Source organism: Triticum aestivum, chromosome 2D, assembly GCF_018294505.1.
Source record: "Triticum aestivum cultivar Chinese Spring chromosome 2D, IWGSC CS RefSeq v2.1, whole genome shotgun sequence".
Classification (NCBI taxonomy): Eukaryota; Viridiplantae; Streptophyta; class Magnoliopsida; order Poales; family Poaceae; genus Triticum; species Triticum aestivum.
In genome coordinates, this window is record NC_057799.1 from 567,370,628 (window position 1) to 567,384,216 (window position 13,589).

The window sequence follows — 13,589 nt, forward strand, 5'->3', positions numbered from 1 at the left end:
GCTTCGATGCTTTACCGACTACGACAGCATCGTTGCTGGTCTCGGGGTGGTGTCGGTGCCAGTGCCAGTGTTGGTGTCGGGGTTGGTGCCACTGCTGCCACCCTGCACCCACAACTGGTGTTCGTCTAGGTAATCAAAATAATGATTTGCTGCCTCGACGGGGTCTTCTTCGAGGCGACCAGAACCCCCAGCTTCGGTGTGGCTAGACATGTTTCCTATATATTCAAAAATTGTAAATAAAAGATATAATGAAGAGAAAAAAGGGCCCGAGCCTATATTTGGTCGGAATGATGATTCATTCTCCTTCCGGCAAATCCCGGGCACTCCATATGTCCTAGTTTCTAGCACAAATCACGGAAATTTTCGGCATGACCTTTGCTAAAAAGCGGACATATGGAGCGCCTGAAATTTGCCAAAACAAAATGAATCAACATTCCAGCAAAACATAGGCCACTCCGATATTCTTCAACATTGAACCGACATTGAACGAAATGAACCAGCATTCAAGCAAGTACATAGAGTGAAATGACCTCACTATAGTGGTCTTTTCGAAAACGAAAAACCCTAGCTAATTTTCCTAGCTAAATGCTACTGTTTTTTATAGCTAAATGCCCTAGCTAATTTTCCTAGCTAAACGCCCTAGCTAAAAATCTTTGCCCTAGCTAAATGCTATTGTTTTTTATAGCTAATTTTTTTTGCCCTAGCTAAATACCATAGCTAATTTTCCCTATCTAAACGCTACTGTTTTTATAGCTAAATGCCCTAGCTAATTTTCCTAGCTAAAAAATTTGCCCTAGCTAAATTTGCTAAAAATGCCCTAGCTAGAAATTTCTATAACTACTCTCTGTGAACTCAAAATTTTACTAATTTTTTTAAAGCAGCAACAACATCACCTAATTGTTGCGGTTAAAATGTTTTCTATAACTTTTGACATATGAACCCTAGAATTTTTTCCATTTCATTTCTAAAAACCCTATAACCCTACAACAACATCACCTAGAACCCTAGAACCCTATAACTAGACATATGAACCCTAACCTAGTTTCATTTCTAGAAAAAAGAAAACCTAATTTACAGAGAGAGGAGGAGGTGGGGGGGTCGGCCAGTACTTGAAGGGAGGATGAAGGGGACGCTGGCGCAGACGAGGAGGCCGAAGTGGCGGCGGCGCAGACGAGGAGGAGGTCGGAGCGGCGGCAGCACGGACGAGGAGGAGGTCGGAGCGGCGGGCAGGCCGGAGCGGCAGGCCGGCGTCAAGGTCGGAGCGGCGGACAGGGGCGACGGCGGCTTGGGACAGCAGAGAGGAGGGGGAGAGGTGGGAGAGTGGGGGGATGGGACTTTGTAAGTGCATCTAGTGCCAACCCAAGTTGGTTTTGGAGTATTGACCACAAACTTGGTTGAGGGACTAATGTGTTTGTGAGAATTGCAGGATAACACAGGTAGTAGTCCCTTATTGATTCGGTTTACCTACCAGAGATGACCCCTAAAAATGTGTGAATACATTGAAGACAATGGTGGTTCGTGAAGATATTCACGGTGAAGATTATGACATGAGAAGACATTCATGTGAAGACTATGGAGTGCGAAGACATAGTTGTTTTGTAGTTCCTTTTCTTCTTTGTTGAGTCATAGGAACCACCGTACTGTTAAGTGGCGTCCAAGTGAACAAAGTCAGAGTGACTGAAGTGATGCTCAACCATATCCTATGTCTTCGAGCGAAGACAATGAGAGCAAATCTTATCCAGAGCTGGATGAGTTAGCTTTACTTGTAGCCCAAGTCAAGCTGCCGCCTGTGTTTGAAATCCGACTGTTGGACACGTGTCAGTTCCTTAGTGACCCAGGGTCATTTCAAACAAATCAGGTCGGGTCACGTGTCAGTTCCTGGCTATAAATAGCCCACCCCCTACACCATAAATTGGTGGCTGCTCAGAGTTAGTGCACGGCTTTTGTCGTTTGAGAGCAACCCACCTCCGAAGCATTTGAGAGAGAGATCCTTGCGAGGACAAAGCCCAAAACACCCAGAGCCAAAGAGTGTTAGGCATCACTGAAGTCTTTCTGTCCGCGTGATCTGAAGACTTGTTACACTTTAGGACTATGAATCCTCCAGCCAGTTAGGCGTCGCATTCTGATCATCCAAGAGTCATTGTGGATCGCCGATGAACGAAGTCTGTGAGGTTTGGAAGTGTACCTTGAAGACTTACCAGAGTGATTGGGAAAGGACTGGGTGTCCTTAGCTCAAGGGGAATAAGGTGAAGACACGGTCTTCTGAGTTAAATCTCAGCCTCCCTAACCAGACGTACAGTTGTCACAGCAACTGGAACTGGTCTACCAAATCCTTGTCTTCACCAAGCAACTGGTTCTATCCTCCATTTCCCTTTACTTTACAGTTTGTCTTTGTGAAGTCATTGCTTGCTTGTCTGATCTGAATGACTTCACAGAGTGAAGTCTATTTACTGTTTGGCTTCATACTATCTTCCATTCTGATCCATACTAGCTAGCTGCTGATAGTCTTCGTGCTTTCACTTCATTGCTTACTTGACTATGGCGTGTCTAGTGTAGTCTACCTTTGGCTGCATATCAATAGGTTCATTTCTACTGTTTGTCTTCAAAGACCTCATGTTTTAAAGACTTCCATAAAAATCGCCAATTCACCCACCTCTAGCCGATAACTAGCACTTTCAATTGGTATAAGAGCGAGGTGCTCCCTTGTTCTGTGTGATTCGGTTTAACCACCTGGAGTTTTAGCTATGTTGACTGCAGGGATAATCAAGGTCTCCGCTACGTGCCCCATTTTTGATGGTCATGATTATCCCAAATGGAAGGCTATGATGAGGAAGCACCTCCTTGCGATGAACAATGAGCTTTGGACCGTCACGGAGATTGGTCTCACCGATTTATGCAAGATGGCGCATGCTGACGATATTCAGAAATACACTCTACTGGATATCAAGGCCAAGGATATTATATGCTCCTCCCTGTCCAGAGACGAGTTTGGGCCATCATGCATCTCTGCAATGCAACGCTTATATGGGACCGGATCTCTGATGTTTAGGAAGGTCATCGAACATGTCAGAACCCCTGGTTCCTCGAACTCAAAGAGTCGCTTAAATCAATGACTCCCGAACCCGAGCCATCTTCTCCAACCTACTGCTTCATGGCACGTGGTGCCAAGGGAATGGTCTCCAGCCGGAAATCAAAGGCTTTTGATGCTTATGCTGGGGACCTAAAACATCTTGTGGGACACAAGATAAAATGCCAGAATGGTCTTACTATGTATTTCGTCCCAGGATTTCTTGACAAACATCCTATCTACCCTAACCAGGATCTGATGTTTGATAATATGCTTGTTCGTCAAATGTTTATGCTTCACATTTCCCTTGGTGAAGCCTATCCCCTAAACTGCACTGTAGGGTACGACACCAAAGGCTTCTGAGTGGATTATTGGTAGTGGATGCACTAATCACATGACTGTTGATCGAAGTCTTCTTATTGATTCAACCCTATGACCGTCTGACAAGAGTCACATCGCATTTGTTGACACTGGTAAAAACAAGGTATTGGGCCTACGTAGAGTTGCAATCTCAAAGGATCAGCACATGGATAAAGTGATGCTTGTTGAATCCCTTGGTTTCAACTTAATGTCTGTCTCAATGCTTTGTGATCTGAACATGGTTGTGATATTTGGAAAATATCGTTGCCTTGTGCTTATGGAATCTGACAAATCTCTAGTCTTCGAAGGGTATCGAAAAGACGATCTGTATATGCTATATTTCTCCGCAGGACCACAGCTGGCCATATGTCTTCTAGCAAAAGCTTCAGAGTGATGCTCTGGCATCGGGGGCTAGGGCATGCTGGCATGAGGAACTTGTACACTCTCGCGAAGAAGAAGCATGTCATAGGCATCGAGGGCGTCAAGTTCAAGAAGGATCATCTATGTGGTGCCTGCGAAGCTGGAAAGATGACTAGGGACAAGCATCCCTCGAAGACAATCATGACGACGACACGCCCCTTCGAGCTGCTTCACATGGACTTATTTGGCCCTACTCACTACTCTACCCTCACTACCACTGCTTGCCCCTATGGCTTCGTCATTGTTGATGATTACTCGAGATATACATGGGTGCACATAATTCTCTACAAGACTGAAGTGCAGGATGTCTTCAGACGATTCGCCAATCATGCCATGACCAACTATGGCATCAAGATCAACCACATCAGAAGTGACAACAGCACAGAATTCAAGAACACTGGCCTCGACACTTATCTTGATACATTGGTCATCACACATGAGTTCTCAGCTCCATACACACCTCAATAGAATGGCATAGTGGAGCGCAAGAACAGAACCCTCATTGAGATGGCACAGACAATGCTTGATGAGTACAAGACTCCTAGGAAGTTCTGGCCTAAAGCTATTGATACTGCATGCCACGTCATCAATCATGTTTATCTTCACAAGTTCCTAAAGAAGACATCATATGAGCTCCTGACTGGTAAGAAGCCAAACGTCAGCTATTTCAGAGTATTTGGTGCTAGGTGCTGGATCAAGGATCCACAACACACTTCAAAATTTGCACCGAAAGCACATGAAGGTTTTATGCTTGGCTACGGAAAGGATACACCCCTACAGAGTCTTCAACCTCTTTCACTACAAAGTGGTTGAAACTGTGGATGTGCGGTTCGATGAGACTAATGGCTCGCAAAGAGAGCACCTGCCAAATGTGCTAGATGAAGCTACACCAAGTGAATCTATCAAGCTTATGGATACTGGAGAAATCATACCTTCAGAAGCACAGGCTGAAGAGGAAATCATCATTTCTGCACCTAATCAGCCTGAAGACACTGCTCAGCCTGAAGCCAATGCTGAAAATGAAGACAATGATCAGCAAGGGAAAAATCTTCGTCCAATTCATCCTTGTGTTGCAAATGAAGTACATATTGAGAAGATAATTGATAGCATCAATGCACCTGGTCCACTCACTCGTTCAAGAGCAACACAGCTAGCAAATTTCTGTGGTCACTTTGCATGTGTCTCAATATCTGAACCCAAGAAAGTTGATGAAGCCTTCATGGAACCTGAATGGATTCAAGCTATGCAAAAAGAGCTTCAACAGTTCGAGCTGAACAATGTATGGGAGCTTGTAAAGCGTCCAGATCCTCGCAAGCACAACATCATCGGTACCAAATGGATCTATCGCAACAAACAAGATGAGCATGGTCAAGTTGTTAGAAACAAGGCTCGTCTCGTTGCTCAAGGTTACACACAAGTTGAAGGGATTGACTTCGATGAAACATTTGCTCCTGTGGCCAGGCTTGAAGCCATTCGCATACTGCTAGCCTATGCAAATCACAACAACATTCTTCTGTACCAATTGGATGTAAAGAGCGCCTTTCTCAACGGCAAAATTGAAGAAGAAGTGTATGTTGCACAACCACCTGGTTTTGAAGACCCAAAGCGTCCTGACATGGTATACAAGCTCAACAAGGCACTGTATGGCCTCAAACAAGCACCTCGAGCTTGGTATGACACACTTAAAGACTTCCTGAAGAGCAAAGGCTTCAAACCTGGTTCTCTAGATCCTACTCTCTTCATGAAGACATATGATGGTGAACTGTTTGTATGCCAAATCTACGTGGATGACATTATCTTCGGCTGCACTAACAAGAGATAAAGTGATGAGTTTGGGCATGTGATGCAAGAGCAATATCAGATGTCCATGATGGGTGAGCTGAAATTCTTCCTTGGTCTTCAAATCCGTCAGTAGAGCAACGGCATCTTCATTTCACAAGAAAAATATCTCAAAGATTGCCTGAAGAAGTTTGGAATGCAAGACTGCAAAGGGTACACGACGCCAATGCCAACCAAAGGCCAATTGGGTCCCGACGACAATGGTAAAGAGTTCGATCAAAAGGTATACCGCTCCGTGATTGGTTCTTTACTCTACTTATGTGCATCTAGGCCTGATATAATGCTTAGCGTTTGCATGTGTGCCCGGTTCCAAGCGGCACCAAAGGAATCGCATCACTTAGCTGTGAAGCGAATTCTTCGATATTTGGCTTACAGCCCAACACTAGGATTATGGTATCCAAAGGGCTCAGAGTTTGATCTAGTTGGATTCTCAGATGCTGATTATGCTGGTGACAAGATTGATTGACTTCAGGCACATGTCACTTTCCTGGACGATCTCTTGTCTGTTGGTCTTCAAAGAAGCAGAACTGTGTATCACTCTCCACTGCTGAATCTGAATACATAGCTGCTGGATCTTGCTGCGCTTAGCTTCTATGGATGAAGCAAACTCTCAAGGACTATGGCATCCACCTGAAGCATGTGCCACTCTACTGCGACAATGAAAGCGCCATCAAGATTGCCAACAATCCAGTCCAGCACTCGAAGACAAAGCACATTAAGATTCGTCATCATTTTCTCAGTGATCATGTCATGAAGGAAGATATTGATATCATTCACGTCAACACTGAAGAGCAATTGGCAGATATCTTCACGAAGCCCTTGGATGAGAAAAGGTTTTGCAAGTTGCGGTGTGAGCTAAATATCTTAGAATCCTCAAATGTCCCGTGATTGGACACACATCCTAACGCTTATGCATGTTGATGACTTAGATGTGCAACACACGAAGTAACGTATATCTTCAATAAATGAAGACATACACTCTAAGTGTGAATACATTAACGCGGAATTTGACTTCGGAGCGCCACGATAATTGTGCGTCGTGTCTGGGTCTACTACTTCCTATACGGTGGGTAACGCCACCACCAAACTTTCTTGAAGATTTTCTTTTGGCGTCATGTTTGCATTATCTTCACATTTGGTTTGTCTTCAACATTGATTGTATATATATATATATATACATATGCGTATTCTGTCCTCTATAGTATTCACTTATAGCTATATCTTCGAACTTGCCCTTTTCTGAACTAAGTGAATGTGATCGGACCCTAACCCCTTCTGTGCTTCTTCCTCAAATTCTATCTATCTAGTCATATGCATTCTGTTGAAACGTGTCGAATGTCTTCACTGGGTCCTTGTCAGCTAAAGATATAGAGGCACACATTTAAAACTGCCTTCAATGTTATATCTCTTTTGCCTAAATACTGGAGAAGCCGAAACGACCACCCGACAAACCAGGCGTGCGTGGGAACATGGAGCAACTTCCAATAAGTTGCATGCATGCCACGTGTCCATCGGATGTGAACCGACAGGGGCACCTGGGTAATTGCGTTGTGCAGCCCTTTACCTTATAAATACCCATCCCGCGTGGTCATTATCTCCTCTTCCACCTCGCCACCTCGCTCAAACCCTAGCACCACCGCTAGCTCGCGTCGACGCCGGAGACGAAGCGCTTAGCTGCCGCGACCTCTTCAACGCCGTCCTCACGCCGGCCGCGGACCTCGTCCTCTCCACCGCTGCCGTAGGTGTCTTCCGTCGCCATGTTAGGGCGCGGGAGATTGGACTACTCGGCCTCCTTTCTGCCTCGTCTAGCAGTTCGTCTTGGGGTAAATAAATCTCACTTTTTACAGTCTTTTTTGATCTGTCAAATCCATCCACTTCAACCAAAAGTGGTTTCTACACTTCCAAATCTGGATCTGTCTCTTTCTGAATCTCATATCTTGCAAAGTATGTTCACTTATGCTTCAACACAAGTTAGATTCCTCACTTGTACTTATTCATGGATTCGTACAAATCTGGAATCAACTCACTTCAAATAAGTGAATGTCTTCGCACTATGAGGTCAATGTCTTCAGACCGATTTATCTTCAAAATCCTCTGAGAATGCATATGACCTCTTCCCCTTCCCTCGCATCTCTAATGCTGTCGCAGGTACATGTCCGTGGGAGAATCCCTTGGTTCTCATAGTCTGCATTCATTTGCAGAATTCTTACAGCATCATATTCACTCCCCTGAAGCCAATTCTTGCTTGACAAGTAGACGGAAGCCTTTCACTATTCTGAAGCCTATCTGTCTGAATATCATGGCCACAGAGAAATCTGCTAGGAAGGGTGGCAGGTAGTGTCGTGGTAATACTGCTCTAGATCTGCCTCCGGATCTGTATGAACTATACAAATTTGATCCTGAGGAGAACTATAATCAACGCAAGACCCAGATCCAATGGATCCGAAGATATTGGGCAGAACAATGGTTCAAGTACAATTTCGTGACTACTGAATATGCTGAGAAGAACGTTATCAAGCGCCCGTGGGGCGATATTCTTTATAGAAATCTGCAACCCAAGTCGAAGCCTGAAGCTATTGCTCAAGGTTTCTATCCTTGCATGGTCCGAGGACCTCAGCTTGATAATGCCGACCCATCATCTCTGTTATGGTGTCGTGACGACAGTCTCTTCAAGCGCAACTTTCAGTTCGCAAAGGAGTCAATTGAAAAGAACAGGAAGGCTTTCAGACTCAACTTCAACCCCGGTCCATCTACTCCAGGACAGGATGGCACTCGCGAAGCCAATCCCAATGGCATCGGGCCCTTCAATAACTTCGATGGGCTCCTCTCCCACATTGCTGCTCAGAGGGCCACAGTTGATCAGTCTGCAGATGATGCAGACTCTGAAGATGCTCCTGCACCACCGAAGCAGAAGAAGAAGAAGACGAAAGCTTCGAAGCCCTCTGTTGCACCAACCGCTTCAACTATGAAGTCATTGAAGGCTGCACCTCCTGAACCCAGTGTGTAGTCTGAAGACCTGTCTCGTGTGTCCAAGAGGACCAAGAAGACCAAGCAGCCCAAGAAAATTTCTAGGCATAACCTGACTCCTGCTGCCATTTTGCGCAACGAGAAAGACACCATTGATCTGTCAAGTGATGAAGATCTTGGTGATGAAGCTCTAGAGATGCTGATCAAGAGCAAGCAATAGGCGGAGATCTTTAATGATCTGCCCCTCTTTGATGTTGATATTTTGAACAACCTCATCGATGAATGGTTTGACGACCAGAGCATCAGTATTGATGATCTGCAGCTGCCAGTGGACATCAGCATCACATTTCATGTAGCTATTGCAAATGAATTGGCCTTAGCTCAGAAATCGTCGAGCTCAAGAACAAGATTGATCATGAGAAGGCGCATTTCAAGAAGAACATGGCCAAGCTCAGTGTAGCTGATGTGCAAATTTTCAAGAAGATGTTGCATGGTCTCAAGGCTGAATTCCATAAGAAGCGTGAAGAAGCCAAAGGCTCACGCGAGCGCAAGAAGTACTATGCGCAGAAATGTGTTCAAGTGCATAATGAAGGTGAGAAGAGAAAGGCTCTTGGGCATCCTGGCATCGACCCTAGGATGGCTGCCAAGTAAAAGAAGAAGTCTGCTGCGGCCCAATCCGAAGCTCAAAGGCAGGAAGAACCTAACATTGTCTTCCCTGCCAGTATGACTGGCTCGAAGCCAAAGGTCACCTCAACAGCTTCAGAAATGAAGAAAACCAGGCATGCTGAAGCCGAAGCCAGGAAGAGGAAGCTCAAGGATACATCTGATGATGCTCCCTCCAAGAAGAAATTGAAGACAAAGGCTTCAAAGTATTCAAAGAAAGAGCGTGCTGCTGCCTCAGAGCCCCTCATAGTTGAACCTATCTCAGTTGCTCTTCCTGCGTCAACCAACCAAGAACGTCGCCTAGTGATCCATGAGCCTGCTTCTACAGAGGCTCAAGCAAGTGAAGAAGTTCCAGCTACTGACCACAACATAGCTGAAGACATTGGTCATGAAGACAATGTGCATGATGATGAAGTCCTTCCTCAGCTCGAGCCCCAGTCGGTATCATCGCCTGCTCCAACGAGCAGTGAACTTATTAGCATTGGTCGTCCATTGACACCAATTGCTCAAGATGACTCATGGGCTGAGCGCCAACAACAAGACACCCCAGTGCAAGATGAAACACCCCATACTCCACCTGCTCAAGTCACATCTTAGGTCCTTGATGATGACAACTACATGGAGACCACTCCTTCTCCAAAGGCATCGCCAGCGCTTCGCAGGCTTCGCAAAGGCCTCAGGCCACATGTATCCATGTCGAGCATTCCAGAAGAAGAAGCGCAACACACTAGCTCAGTAGCACGTCAAGTGTTTCCTGAAGCCACTCCTTCTGCGTCTGTCGCAGAGTCATAAGCCAAGACTGCTGAAGACATTCCGGCTGCATCAGCCAATGAAGAAAACAGAGAAGAAAGAGAAGAAGAAAGAGAAGTCACACCCCCAGAAAGTAATCCAGTCATTCTTGAAGAGAATGTGATTGTGCCCGACCCTCCAGTCATTGAACAGATGGAGGTTGAAAACCCTGAGGCTACCACCAACAACACCACTGAAGCCAATGACTCAGTCATGGCTGAAGACAATGTGGAACCTGAAGCTAATGTGAATGTTGAAGCCATTGTGACGCCTATCATTCCTGATGGCGCCGTTCCTCCTCCAAGGCCTCATACCATGGAACGTGCATTCAATCGTGAAGGTGAGCTCGTCACAGTCAGATGGCTAGTCATGGTTCCACCCATTGCTCTCGGGCCACAGTATGATTATCATGTGGAGTAGAGGAGTCAAGTTCAAAGCCAAAGCCACGTCTGCCAAGGCTTCCCAGTGTTGTAACCACTCAGGGCTCATTCAGCGTGCTCAGCTTCAGAGAGCACAATACACTACTAGAAAATAGGCTATTAATGGCGCACCTATTTTGGCTATTAATGGCGCACTATAGGTGCGCCATTATTAGCACGCCATTAGTAACTGTTAGTAATGGCGCACCTATAGTGCGCCATTACTAAGCCTAGAAGTGCGCCATTACTATCTGACTTAGTAATGGCGCACCACATAGAAGTGTGCCATTACTAAAAAAAATCAAATTTTTGTCAGATTTTTTTTTGTTTTTTTCTTAATCTCGGGTCACTATGGCTTAATCTCGGGTCAATATGCTTAATCTCAAGTCAAATCACACTCCGTGGTCAAACTTTCCGGAAGGTCACCCATCCTCACACTAATCCAGACCCAGCACGCTTAACTTCTCAGTTCTATCCAACCCCAGCACCAGCTCACTTAACAGGCACTTGTTGATATATCTATCATATCAATCCTATTAAACCTTGTTGATGTCTAGGACTTTGTTCATGTTCATGAGTGTGATGAAATTTTGAAAAAATATTTCAAACTTCCCGGTCATATTACGTATCATATTTTGAACATTTTTTCCAAAAAAATCAAAACCAATTTTTTTTTTCTGTTACTAGTGGTGCACCTAGCAAATGGTGCGCCATTACTAAGTTTGATTTTTTTTCCATTTCCCCCCTCTAGATCTTAAAAGCCCCGTATCTTTTATTCTGTTAGGTTTTTGGGGATTCTAAAAATCTTCAACGGGGCTCTGCATCTCCCTCTTTTGTCGTTCCTTTAGTTACTTGTCCAACACCCCAACCTGCTGGTATTGGGATTCCTCGGCTAACCAAATAATCAGCGTAGTTGCATTCCCCCACATCAGCAACTTCCCAGAAATACAAATCACACGAATCTTCCCGTTTCTACATGAATCAAATTGGAAGATCATCAACTAAACTATTAAAAAATCAGCAACTGAAAGCAGCAGAACAACACTTAAACATATTATTACCCCATGATTCGGGCATTTGTAGAAGACTCGGCCAGGGTTGAGGATTGTGGTTGAGACGCGACGGATGACTCTGCGTGATTTGCAGCAGTGGCACCACACCAACGGCAGCGGGTTGCGATGAGCAACCGGCTACGGTGCGTGTGCCGGTGGGGGTGTGATGAGACCCACAGGCGATGGTATGGGTGGCGACTTGGCGCATATCTGGTTGTTGCCTGCTGAAGAGCAGGTGGACAAGCAGCAGGTGGACAAGCAGCCAGTGGACATGGGAAACTTTTTAATCTGAGTTCGTATGCAAAAGTTATGCCCATTTTACTAAATTCCAGAGAGATTTTGCAAATAAAGTCAAAAATTCATATTTGTAAATTTTCCCAACAACTAGACCACATATCACATGGGAAACTTATTTTCTTTCATTTTTTTGACATTTCCATCATTTTCTTTTATTTTTTAAAAACTGAAAAGGCGGTACACGGGGGGGTGCATTTGGTGAAATTTTCGGCCACCTAGAAAGTTAGTAATGGCGCACCTTCACAAAGTGCGCCATTACTATGTGTATGACTTGGTCAAACCTTGGTCAAAGTTACTAATGGCGTACTTTGTATAGGTGCGCCATTACTAAGTTTGACATAGTAATGGCGCACCTATGCAAAGTGCGCCATTACTAAGTTTGACCAAGGTTTGACCCAGTCATACACATAGTTATGGCGCACTTTGTAAAGGTGCGCCATTACTATGTCAACTTAGTAATGGCGCACCTATACAGAGTGTGCCATTACTATGTGTATGACTGAGTCAAACCTTGGTCAAACTTAGTAATGGCGCACTTTTCACCTGGTGCGCCATTACTGTTTTGGTTACTAATGGCGCACCTACACATGGTGCGCCATTACTATTTAGTAATGGCGCACCACATGTATAGTGCGCCATTAGTGTCCATATTGGCTATAGATGTTTTTCTAGTAGTGATACTTTCTTTGACAGCGCCAAGAACCCATACACGAAGCCAAAGATCTCCTCTGACAGATTTTGGAGCCATCAGCAGCGAAGCTATTACTCATGCATCATGTACAACCAAGACCGGATCTTTCCGCACATGCGTCTGGATTGTGATGCTATGGCTGGGCTTCCATGTCTTGAAGAGGCTTTTGGCTGCTTTCGGGATGTTGGTCTTCTGCCCTTTGTGACTGACAAGGAACACTAGAATGAAGAGCTTCTGCTGCAGTTCTATGCTACTCTCCATATTCGAGGCTACAACAGGGATCCGAAGAGTTGGATCCTTGAGTGGATGACAGGTGATATACATCACGAAGCCAAAGCTCAAGACATCATCGAGCTTACTTCCCTGCCCACTCTAGGTGAGTTATATGAACCTGGTTGTCAGCTTCATAGGAATGAGCTGCAGAGCATTTTTCAGAAGCCTGAGCCAAATATGAGCCAAATGCTTAGCATGATGAAGCCATTGCCACAAGATGCTGAATACCCAAAGGAGTTCCTTGTCAAGGATCTTGAGTACTTGCCACGCACAGTATACCACATTCTGAGGCGTACTCTTTGGCCTATCAAGGGCAATTCTTCTGAAGCTAAACTTGAAGGCGCCATGAAGACTTTGGTATTCTATATCGTCAATGGCATCAGGTTCAATACCCAGGATTTCTTCATCAGACAACTTGCTGCTTCTGGGATTGATCTGTTTGGCCTGAAGTTCTATGCTCCATGGGTGATGCGCTAGATTAAGCTTTATTCCACCATTGACTATCCGCCCTCAGCGCGCAACAATATTGTTTTTCTGCCTGAAGTTGATCTGTCTATTGAAGTCGTCTACCCCGATCCTGCAAAGAAACCACTCCACCTTCAGAATGCTGAATTTCAAAGCTTCACGCAGCCAATCGAAGGGATTCTTGTGCCCAATGCTGCAACTCATGCATATCCTCTGGCTGGCAACATGCGCTTTCTGCACCGAGCCAACACTGAAGCCACTGCAAGCACAATTGCTCAAAGGCCTCA